This window comes from Ochotona princeps, chromosome 15, assembly GCF_030435755.1.
Source record: "Ochotona princeps isolate mOchPri1 chromosome 15, mOchPri1.hap1, whole genome shotgun sequence".
NCBI lineage: Eukaryota > Metazoa > Chordata > Mammalia > Lagomorpha > Ochotonidae > Ochotona > Ochotona princeps.
Window position 1 is genome coordinate 11,474,543 of NC_080846.1, and position 12,537 is coordinate 11,487,079.

The following is a 12,537-nucleotide window of genomic DNA, read 5'->3' on the forward strand; positions in this document are numbered from 1 at the left end:
GCAGCTTTACCCACTATATCACCGCGCCAGGCCCTCAGCTGAGGCTTTTGTTGGGGGGTTGTGAGGGAGGGATTGGGCGTGATTGCCTTTGAATAACAAGGTTAACCCAGGAGGGACACTGACCTCTCAGCTCTCAAGGCCCTGAGCATCCCCGCACTTGCCCAATGTGGGCCTGGCTTGGCCACCAGTAGTGGTCGGGATAGCGGATGTCACTTCCTTCTCTTGGACCCCTCTCAGCGTCCACTTCCTTAAGACAGGAAGGGAAAAGTAAATTTCTAATTCACCAGCAAGAAAACTGAGAGGTGAAAATGAGAGGTGAAAATGAGAGGTGGGACCTGGCGCAATAGCCTAATGGCGAAAGTCCTCACCTTGCATGTGCCAGGAACCCATATGGATGCTGGTTCCTATCCTGATTGCTCTACTTCCCATCCAGCTCCCTGCTTGTGGCCTGGGAAAGCAGTCGAGGACGGCCCAAAGCCTTGGGACCCTGCACCCGCGTGGGAGACCCAGAGGAGTTTCCTGGCTTCGGATCAGATCAGCACCAGTTGTTGTGGCCACTTGGGGAGTGAACCAGCGGATGAAAAGCTTTCTCTCTGTATCTCCTTCTCTCTGTAAATCTGACTTTCCAATAAAAATAAATAAATCTTTATTAAAAAAAAAATTGGGGGAAACTCAGCCCTGGGCCCTTGTATTTTTCCCTCTTCCTCTCACTACCTTTAAGACTGACTTTGGGGTGCAATGTGGAGACACCTGGCAATTCCTGTAGCCACTGACCAGCCTCCTCCCCATGACTGGTGGCTGTTTACTGGCTTGTGTGTCCCCACAAAGAGAAAAGTGCCCTCTGCTTGTTTAGGTGGCCCTCAGCATGTTTCTGAGTTGGGACAGAGGCTATCCTGGCAAGCACTCCCTGTTCAATTCACCCTTCACTGCACCGGCCCCAGAACCAAGGTCTAGGAGATAAGAATACAGTAGCAGGGGAAAAATACAAACAGTACACACACACACACACACACACACACACACACACGTGAAAAAAAAAGAAGAAAAAAAGGGTCTTTAGTATTGTTTCCACCCGTGAAATCTGCCAAGCCTGACTACATACAAGAACAGACTTCAGGCAGGCTCTTTATTTTGTTTTCTTAGATGAAGAAAGAACAAATGAGAGAGCTCCTATGCACTGTTTCACTTCCCCGTTGTCTGCAAGAAAGGCTGAATATCAAAACAGAAACTCAGGCCAGGTCTCTCACACTGGGGGCAGGGACCACTGGGCTGTCACCTGCTGCTTCCCAGAGGCGCATCAGCGAGAAGCTGGATCAGAAGTGGAAGACTCCTGGCTTCAACTGACTGACGCCGGTATGGGACCAGAATGTGCCAAGCATGTTCGCTTTACCAAATGCCTGCTGCCAGATGCTGCCTGGGAGTGGGCCAGTTGGCTCAGGTTGGTATGTCCACATGCCAGCAGTCCACTGACTGATTAGAGGAACCACAGGCAAATATCTAAGCATGAGCTGAAAGCGCTCAGAAGTCACCAACTTGGAGGGGAATTAGCTCTGACCAACTGTGGCTATAGCTTTCTTTTTCTTCTTTCTGTTTGCTTTCACCTGAAAACCAAGAAATTCTTGTATACAAGTTTGTCAGAGAGAGCAGAGAGCTGCCAAAATTAAGAAGCAAATGTATTCCCTTGCATCTGTTCAAATTGCAAAGGGACCTCTGTGTCCCTTTAAAGAACAGTGGAAAAAAAACTATTCAGGAGCTGATGGCAGAGATACTTGAGGAAAATCTACATAAATTTTACTGGAGTCAGGCTGAGCTGGAACAAACTCCAGGCAAAGTTTAAGGATCAATTAGGACTACCCAGCACTTTGTAAAAAAACAATGTTCGATTAAGTAGTGTTACTTCAGGTTATCGTGATTACTAACAATGCAGGTAATAATCTAAGCAAATCCTTTCGGCATGGAGATGGTGTAAATACAATGGAAAGAGGATTAATTTACTCAAATAAGCCCAAGCTTGAATTGCAGGTTCATCACCAATAACTGGCATTTTTAGGAAAGCCACTTCACTTTCCAAAGTTGGGAATAATTGTGCCTAACTACCTCGGAGTCCTGTGAAAATAAGATATATTACCTTTATGTATTTAATGTGCCCAAGACTGCCTAGCCACTCAGACCTATCTTTTTCCTCTGGACACCAGTCCCCTTTAGAGTGAGATAGGGTCATACTACTGGGTTCTGGCCAACAGAATGGGAGGGAGATGATGCGGGGATCCCGCACCCCTCTGCCCTGCCGCCGCAGGAGTTAGAGCAGTGTAGATGGAGGCCCTGGAAGATGGAAGTGCCAATGAAGATGGGAGGAACCCAGGGTGCTGGTTACCTGCGGGTCACAAATCCTTGCTTGGTGTTTATGGAAGTGAGAATCAAGCTGTTGTTGAAGACTAGGACAGTTGGGTTTGCTTTTGATAGATATATGCATGGGTATACTACTTCAAAACGTTGATGGAAACCGAATGTAAAGATTAGCTTGATGTTGAAAATTTCAAAATCTATGTATAATTTTTCTATAGGACACTTCTGCATTAACTTTTTTAAGATCCCATACATAAACGCACATGTGTGCACATATATACATTTAAATATACACATATATTTGCATGTACATACATATATTTAGCACATACGGATGCTCTTTAATTTATTATGGAGGCTACATCCCAATAAACTCTTTGTCACTTAATGATACAATAATGTGCTTACCACACCTAATTTACTCAATATCACAGCTCAGCCTAGCTGCCTACCTACATGTACTAAGAACACTTACCTCAGCCTACACTCAGGCACAATCACCTACTACAAAATCCATTTTATAATAAGGCTTGGAATATCTCATATAACTTGCTAGGTACTGTACTGAAAGTGAAACAGAACAGTGTGTGGATATATTTTTAAACCTTTGTAAAATCAAAAATCCTAATTCAAGCTATCTTAAGTCAGGGACCATGTATGTAATATGTAATACATATAACATAAATTGTATGTACAAAAAATAATGAAGTATATTGAGTAACTGCCTAGTATATTAAGACACATCCCATATATTGAGTCAGGTGTTACCCTAGGCACTAGGAGTACAGCACAGTCAGGGCCTTTGGGTCTCGGTGATTCCACTCCCAATCCAGAACCCTGCTAATGGCCTGCGAAGGCAGCAGAGGAGGGCCTAAGTCCCTGGGTTCTGACCATCCACATGGGAGACCTGGAAGAAGATCCTGGCTCCTGACTTCAGACTAGCCCAGCTCTAGCTGTTGTGGCCATTTGAAATGAATCAGCAGATGGAAGAGCTCTTTCTTTTTCTCTTTATGTAATTCTGCCTTTCAAATAAAAACAAAATGTTTTTTAAAAAGAAGTGAAGACAGGGATCCACATGATAGTTTTACATGTGGCAGATGCTACAATGAAAACAAAGAAGAATACAGAGCTGGACAGAGAGGTGTAAGGGTGCCTTTTTAGTAGCTTGGTTGAGCAAGGCCTTAGCACAAAAGTTAGATGTGAGCGGAAGCTTAAGCAAAATAAGAGCCTGAGCCTGCAGAAGTCTGGTTAGAGAATGTTCTAGGTAGCAATCACAAGTGCCAAGGGCCTGGGTAAGATCATATTGGCAAACTTACGGGACACGGGCTGGCAAGTGTGGCTGGGGCCCGGTGAGTAGAGGAGGAAATGAAGGTCGAGCAGAAGGAATAAACCCAGGGCCAGATTTCATGGAGCTTGTGGTCATCATTGGAGGCACATGACAGGATGTGATAACCATCTGACAAGCCACACTGAGGGCAGGTGTTTGGCCTAGGATTAGACAAATCCCATATCGGAGTGCCTGGAAGGAGATAGCTGGATCTCTGCCACCATGTGGGAAACGTGGATTGAGTCTCTAGATCCCGTACTTGGTCCCAGGGGTCACTGTAGACATTTGGGTAGTGAAGCAGTTGTTGGCAATTTTGTCTCCCTGATGAGTATGTGCTATATTTATAGCTCCATATACCCATATATAAAGCCATCCTGGCTGCTGCAAGAATAGCAGGGGCTGGGTGGGGCAACAAAGAGTAGTGGAGACCTCATTTGGGAGGCCATCCATGGCCGTCACTGTGACTGGGGGGTTGGAGATGAGGTTGTGCCAGTGGCCTTGTCCCTGTGGTCAGAGCAGGCCTATCCACAGCAGTCGACCATTGCTCCTTTTGAGTTCTCACCCATGGGTATACTGGGGGTGCAGCTTTCTGCCTCCCGTGTTTGACAATAAGAAGGAGGCTATCTGGGATGAACTGAATTGAGCATGCAAGAGGAAGAACATGGTGTTTTCAGAGGTCCTCACATAAACCCAGTATGGGAGCCGAGTCTTTGCTTTTGCCATTGCTTTGTAATGACTTCCTTTGCCAAGGGAGCAGATGGAACTAGAGATGACAATTATTGCCCTTCAGGGAGACACGCCAAGGCAGCTGCCTCTGTGTAGCCAGCGTGGTTTTAGCTTCTCGGAGCAGAAATCCAAACCCAACTGTCTTAAACCCTGAGGGAGTCGTCTCGCGCAGCAGGAAGTACAGTGGCTCCTGTTGGCTCGCACATTCCCACGTGCCTATTTTAATGGACACATCGTTGGTGGCAAGCTGCTCCAGTTTTTCTTCCCCCCGATGCTTCTCTTCTGGTCTACATTGCAGTGCACCTGCTTACCATGTTGGTTTGCTAGTATTTTCTTTCTTCTTCCATTAGAATGAAGCACCACGAGGCCCTTGTCTTGTTCACTGAGGTATCCCAGAACAGAGCTTGACGTGTAGTAGATTCTCAATGATGAGTGGAGGGGTGAAACACCCCCCCCGGGGTCCCCAGAGAGGCAGAAGGATGGTCATCATGGCCCCACATATCCTCCACTGAAAAACAAAGCAAAACAAAACAAAACAAGAAAAACTTCCATTTTCTGGACCAGTTTCCTTATGGTCCCCAAGCGTGTGAAGCTATCAGGTCTGAGCCAAACTCTGTTGCCAGTTGAGTGATGAACGCCAGGATCAGCACTGTTCAAAGAACTTTTATGCTTGACCAGATGATGTAGCTGATAAAGATTGAAGAGCACTGGGTCTGGTGCGGTAGCTTAGCAGCTAAAGTCTTTGTCTTGCGCGCCTGGGATCCCATATAGGTACTGGTTCTAATCCCAGCAACAGAAGATGCTCCAAGTACTTGGGCCCTTGCCAGCCACCATTGTAGACCAGGTTGGAGTTCCTGGCCTCTCACTTTGTCCTGGCCCATTTCCTACTTGTTGGGGGCCGTTTGGGGAGTGAGCCAGCAGATAGAAGATCTCTTTATCTTTCCCTATTACTCTTTCAAATAAATAAATAAGTCATTTTTTAAATTGAGGAAGGAATGGGGGCAGAGAGAGTGAGCAAGCCATGCCTCCCAAATTGGTGCTCTGACTTGATAGAGGCTAAGCTTGGACTTGACCTCAAAGCAAAGGGTCCCCGGACCTTCCGCTGTGATTCTCTCTGCCAGTACAGGGAGACATTTTCTGTAAACTTCCCTTATCTGCCTCAAATCTGGATCTGTAAGTAAGAAAACAAACACCTCTGGTTTCTTCCCCAATTTTCCATTTACTATACAACCCTACTGTCCTCTATCTTGGTCCCGAAGAGAATGATTTACAGATTTTGGGTCACACAAGCTTTGTCCTGGGCCACTATATATTCTCCAGGCCCACTGAGTTCCCCTAAAAATAATTTACTATACCCTTCAAAAATGATCTGCATGTCCCCACTTTCCCCTTCTCTGAAGAAATAAGATGCAGAAGCCTCTGAGCAGCTCGTGACTTCTCATATACCTGGGATTTTAGCAGCCCTGGGTGTCGACTTCATCAGTTCCCAGGACTTCCTCTGTAAAGACCATCTCAGGAAACTAGGAGAAGGACACAACTGCCCTTAGAGCGACCATCTCATTGCTAGCCTCTCTCCAGAGACCTGCAAGAACTCACAGCCACCTTTGAACTCAGGGTCACCGTTAGAGCTAACATCCTGGGTCAGACTTTAGGTGAGATGTTTTTCCAGGAACTTCAAGCCCTGTTGAGAACAAACAAGACCCAGTTGACCCCTAGGTCCACACAGACTAGAGCTTCCCTTCGCATTCCAGCCGCAATCACTGACCCAGAGGCCCGCTCAGGAACTGATCTCGTGCTGCTCATTCCCAACTTTGAACTGTAAGATCCACAGCTTTTCCTCCTTTGAGGAGTGAAGGATTTAAGCTATAGTTGCTGGGCTTTTTGCTCTGCAATAAAAATCAGGTTTTCTCCCCACCCCCGCCTTATAACCTCAGTGTTAGTGCTTGCCCTGCTGTGTGTTTTGGGTGAGCGGCCCTAGTCTTGGAGGCTCTATTGCAAAGAGATTTTCCTCCCTACTTTTAAACATTAATTAATTTGTATGACTTTGCTCCTATTACATCTTCGTCACTTCATTCCAGTGAACCTTTTTTGGTGAAGAATCTACCCTAAGTTTTTGTGAACTATTCACACTTATATTTCACTTTATAGTTCCAGAACTCCTTACAATTTTACAATGAGAGGGTGCTGTGCAATGGCTGAAAGGCTAAATCCTTACCTTACAAGGGCCAGTTTCCCATATGGGCACCAGTTCGTTTCCCGGCTGCTCCATTTCCCATCCAGCTCCCTGCTTGTGGCCTGGGAAAGCAGTCGAGCATGGCCCAAAACCTTGGGACCCTGCACCTGCATGGGATACTCAGAAGTTCCTGACTTCAAATTGGCTCAGCACTGGCCACTGAAGCCATCTGAGAGTGATCCAGTGAATGGAAGGCCTTTCTCTCTGTCTCTCATCTTGTAAATCTGATCTAACTGTCCAATAAAAATAAAAGCACTTTTTAAATTTTCACAATAATACTCCTTTATAATTAAAAAAACTGCATTTTTACTATCTCAACCAACAGTACAACAATAGCTGAAGTCTGAACTTTCAACTTCATAGTGGTAAATTTTATATTATGCCAGTGTGAGGGCAAATACCGATTACATGAGGGAGCTCAAAAAGTTTGTGGAGGGGCTGACACTCTGGCACAGTGGATTAAGCCATCGCTTGTGATGTTGGCATCCCAAACTGGAGCTCTGGCTCAGTCCTCGCTGCTCTGCTTCTGTCACAGCTCCCTGCTAAAGCTCCTGGGAAATCAGTGGACAATGAATGAAGTGTGTGTGGGAGTTCTAGATGGAATTCCAAGCTCCTGGCTTCAGCCTAGCTCAGCCCTGGATGTTGCAGTCATTTGGAGAATGAATCAGTGGGTAGAAGATCTCTCTCTTCTCTCTCTCTTTCAAATAAATAAGAAAATTTCAAAGAAAAAAATGTGAAAAATAGATTTAAAGATAACATGCATTTTCTATGAACCTTTCCAAGCTGCCTCACATCCTTACTATATTAGATTTAATAGTTGGCTTCAAATGACTAGAAATGACCTAGAACTAATCAAATCCTCAATTTCATCAATAATTGCATTTGAGTGATACCATGAACATAACCTCAAATGAACTTAGTGTCCAACTCTTTTCCCTACTGTAATCCTGCAGAATACATCTTCCTTTTCCTACTGGTGACTAATCACACATTATGATCTTTTTTTTAAAAAAAAGATCTCCCTCTCCTTTTCACAATCTGTCAATAAACTCAAATTGCTAATCTTGCAGCAGATCAGAATGTTTGTTCAAGCAGAAGCAGACTTAGGAATCTCAGGAGCTGGCTGTGGAATTAACAACCACCAGCCCCAGCTGTCAGGTTTCAGAGTCAAGGGGCCTCCACTTTCAGCCCCGACTCCTGACATCTGTTTGACATACTCCTTCAGCACCCCCCTTTTCCCTTTAAAAGTACTCCTGCTCACCTGCAAACTGAGATGTATGTTATTTGGGACTGAAACAGTCCACTCTTCTCCCGAGTGACCTTGAATAAACCTGCTGCTTGGCATCAGTTCTTGCCCCTGGTCCATTGACTGTCCAGCCCCAAGCAGCCCAGGTCCAACTTTAACACTACCAGCCATACAGTCTGGAGCAACTCCTCAGAGATTAGCTTTCTTTTCTTTACTTATTTTTAAGTTTTTATTTCATTTTTTAGTAGTGTTTTTTTTTTAAACAGACTAAATGTAATGTGTAGATACAATTCTAAGAACATAATGATACTTCCTTCCTCCCTCAAATCCAGAAGTCATGAGACTGAGACTCCCAAAATACGCGGGACACCTGGGCTTTATGGATGCCAGCCAAGGAGAAAGGACTGGTTCTGGGACAAGTTTCCTCAGTCACCTGCAGCAAGGTGAAGTCACAGTTGGAAAAAGGTCTGTTAGGTCAAAGATATCACTTTTACAATAAAAATTTTGGGGAAGGAAGAAAAAGTTTACATGGAGTTTCTATTGGGTATGACTAAGAGGAGCCAGGACTACACAGTGCGTAAGCTTCGGAATGGCAGAACAGGCTCCAGGGAGAAGCAACCATGGTCTTTGGTCAGGGCCACAAGCAAGATACAGTGGCACCAATGGGTGCCTTTGAGATGTTAGAAGATTTATTTTCTAACTTGGAAGGCAGTATAACAGAGGCACAGAGCTCTTCCATCTGCTAATTCTGTCCCTAAATAGCTGCAACAGCAGGAACTGGGAAGCCTGAAGCCGGGAGGCAAGCACTCCATCTGGGTCGCCTGTGTGGCAGCAGGAACTCGAGTGCTGGAGCCATCATACACGGTTTCCCAGGTGTTTTATCAGGGAGCTGGACTGGAAGCAGAGTAGCTGGAATTCAAGTGAGCACTCTGATATGGGTTGCGGGCATCCTCAAGTGGCGGCCTGACCTGTGCATCCCGACCCCGAACCCCAGGGGTTAAGGTTTCAGTACACACTCAAGAACATCAAGAGAAGTCTTTTGCTCTGTTTGCTGATTAATTTCCTCTAGTCTCTCCTACCTTCCATTCCTCAGCTCCTGGTAATCAAATTTAGGCTATCTCAGAATTTTCCCCTTACCATCATTTACCTCATAGGTTTATTTACTGATAACAATGATATTTAATGTTATATTTAACAAGTCACATACCTCGCATAAAATATGTGCTCCCCTAAACTTAGAACTTCAGTGACACAGCAGTTTGATGGTCTTGACAACCAAATTTTTTATTCCATATATAAAAAATTTAAATTAAAGCCATAAAGCATAGTCATAGTATTTTTATAAGGGAATTGTTGAAACCGGGGGTGTGGGGTGATTGTGTAAAGCAGTCAACATCCTTCGTGATATAGAGAACTCTGACCCTCCTCTGCCCCAATTCACTTTAAAAGTACGTGAAAGGAGAATTTTGGTTAGCATTTGTTTTTGTTTTTGTTTTTAGCATTTGGTTTTGAAACGGAAAAACAAAAACAAAAACAAACCAGGAACAGGAAACTAAGGATGAAATGCACTTTATTGAGTCTCTTAGGACATGTTGACATGCTCTGTACAGCCCTCAATATCCTCTGTTGCTCAATGCACCCATGATTTGGCAGATGCTGGTGGAACCCTTCAGGGTGGGGCAGAAAGAGTGCAGAGCGAATGTCTCAAACATTTCACACTGATGTGAGGTCAAGCCAGGGCTCTCAGGACCAGCGTCCCTGGACACACCAGGAAACACTGTGTATTATGTAATGCAGGGGGAGGGGTCTTGGCAGCTATACACACAGGTCAGTTTTTAGAAAGGAAATGTGAGTAACAGCAGCTGAACATGTGGCTAGAGAAGGGAATTCAAGACTTCTTCATGCCACAGGTTGCTTCATCTCCTTGAGCTACACAGCCGTCTGCCATCAACACACTAAAGACCTAGAGTGGAGTTTTCTTGTTCATAAGCTGTGAGTTCTTTGGGAATTTAAGGATTGAGTTTTAAAGGACCATGGCGCTTATATATATATATATATATATAAAATTGTGGCTCTCAAGGACCTGTTCTCTAGTAGAGAACAAAACAGGTTCTCTGCTGGAATTGAACATGTACATTTAACTGATGAGGCTAAGGAACTTACTATGCACAAACAGCTCTGCCTTCTACAGGTGTGGGTTCTGCTTCAAGCAATGGTAGTTTTGTGTAGCTGGGCACCTGGTCATGCGCTGAGTCTGGTGGTTGGGGCTTGAGTGAGCAGAATGACTGAGGAGCACAGGGAATCTGAGTTCAGGTGCGGGCGTTGGGCAATGGGGCGGAAAGGAAGAGAGAGAATACTGTGAAGTAGTACTGAAGCAAGTCACCAAACAACAATGCGTCTCCATGGCCTGGTTGCAAAGAATTTTTGTTTTGTTTTGTTTTCATAAGGGCATCCAAGTTTCACCGTGATTTTGAATGTCAGCTGAGTAAATCTCTTAGCCCTCCAACATGTTCAATGAATGTACACAATCAGGTGGTCTTCTAGATACGGTTTTCTGTAGAAACTGAGAAAGGGGTTGGATTACTATCTTGGTCAGAAACAGAAAGGTGAGCCCTTTCCTGCAAACGCTAGTTTGGGGGAAAAGAATCTGGAGGCACAAGTGGCCCAAAGGTTGATGTATGGAGGAAGGTGAGTGAAGCAGATGTTTCACTTCTTTTTTCTCCTGTGTCCATATTGCTACTGATGGCGGGGGTAAGGGAGGGGACCACTCCTTGCTGCAAACTACATCAGTACCCAAGGATGCGGGATGGCCATTTGATGATGCCTCAGAGATCCTGATGTGAGGAATAGGATTCTGAGGGTGTTCCTTGAATGGTTTGGACAGCTATGAGACGTCTTCAGCTTTGTTGCAAGGTCTACTGGCTGACCAAGCCCATCTGAATGTATCCACAGGGCCCAGCGTTATTAATTAAGGATAGCTGGTTTTATTAGCCGCTACACATATTCTGCCTTGTCTTACTAGTCGGTAGTCTAAAGTTAGCTAACTACTTCAGTTAGGAAACCTACAGAATCATGTAGCAGTTGTAAAGCATGCCCAGTGGTCTGGGTTGCATCATCTAAGAAAGTAGATTTTGTTGTTGTTTTTTTGTTTGTTTGTTTGGTTTTTAAGATTTTTTTCTATTGCAAAATCAGATTTACAGAGAGAAGGAGAGACTGAGAGAAACATCTTCCATCTGCTGGGTCACTCCCCACTCTGCAATGGCCGGAACTGAGCCTACTTGAAGTAAGGAGCCAGGTGCTTCTGAACAGTCTGCCACACAGGTGCAGGGTCCCAAGGCTTTGGGCCATCCTCAACTGCTTTCCCAGGCCACAAGCAGGGAGCTGGATGGGAGGTGGAGCAGACCGGAAGTAGAGCACCAGGGACATGAACTGGTACCAATATGGGAGCTCAGCAGATGCAAGGTGAGGACTTTAGCTATGAGGCTATAGCTCGGGCCTTGATTATACTTTTTTTCCTTCCTTTCATATTTTTTAGTATTTCTTTATTTCAAAATGAGAAGAAATGATTTGTGGAATATTGCCACTATAAAGAAATGTTGAATGTTTGGAGAGATAGATATATGTACCCCATCAGCACATCACACAATGTGTGCATTATAGAAATGTTACATGGTACTCAATAAACAGACTGTGTCTGTTTAATAACTTTTAAAAATTCATTAAACTTTTCCACAGATGCTGAGGGAGAGTTGATCAGGCAACATTCTGACATCCTAACCTCTGCTTTACTTTTCCCAATCCAATGATATTTCCTGTAGTGCTGCTGTTTGCAGGTGTCTCCCTGTTTCCCAAGGTTCTCACTTCTCAAGCTGGAAAGGGCCCAGGAGCCAAGCAGCCACCTGCTACCCCATCCACAGACCTAAGTCAATGTCTTCAAAAACTGCAGTTTCCAAGACATTTTCTTGCTTTCTGAGGAGAGGGGTACCTTTCCTTCAGTCCCACTCACAAGGAAATCCTCTTTGTTTTGTTTGTTATTTCAGAATTTAAGTTTACAAAACAAATTGCGATAAACATGTTTCTTAAGGTAATTCAGGGGACACAGTTAGATTTCCTCCCAATAAGGCAGAAAACACTTACCAGGTAGTTTTCCTGCCAGGAGCAGTATGCTGAAAAAACTAGGAGAAAAAGGAAAAGTCCGTTCGTTGGAAAGCCAAACAGCCTTAATGCTTACCTTCTTGCTTTCTGGAGATGTACTCGAGTCCTCAGCTGGGTCAGGACAGTAAGCGAATTATCTTCCGGGTGCACTAGTGAAAAGTCAACAAAGAGAGGCCGCAAAAAGTCTCCTTAGGAGGACAAGCAGGTGACAAGGACAGCATGTGTAACCTGTTCAGGTAGGCCTTGATGCTACACTCGGATATCTGCTCTGAACTCGAGCAGGGAGATCATCTGAACACAGGCTTGTCTCAGCTCTGACCCAAGTGTTGGGAAAGGCTTTTACATTTCCTTTAGGGTGTGAATTTAGTAGTTCCTGGCCCATTTTTTTCTCTTGTGTTGTGGGGAAGTCGCAGTTGATATCTAGGATTTAACAGAAGGGAAGGAAGCGGGTGGGAGAGGAAAGAACACAGAGAGTTGATGCTGCTCCTACTCTGTCTTTCCACT

At 44.8% G+C, this 12,537-nt stretch overlaps 1 long non-coding RNA gene across 1 annotated transcript; it reads right to left on the bottom strand.

The window, feature by feature from the left end:
• Positions 1 to 3,605: 3,605 nt before the first annotated feature.
• On the bottom strand, positions 3,606 to 12,295 carry LOC131482031 (uncharacterized). Its single transcript, XR_009246720.1, has 3 exons — positions 12,016 to 12,295; positions 4,711 to 4,907; positions 3,606 to 3,834 (listed from the first exon to the last, which is right to left on the bottom strand). It is a non-coding gene; the product is annotated as an uncharacterized LOC131482031 (long non-coding RNA).
• Between the last annotated feature and the right edge of the window lie 242 nt (positions 12,296 to 12,537).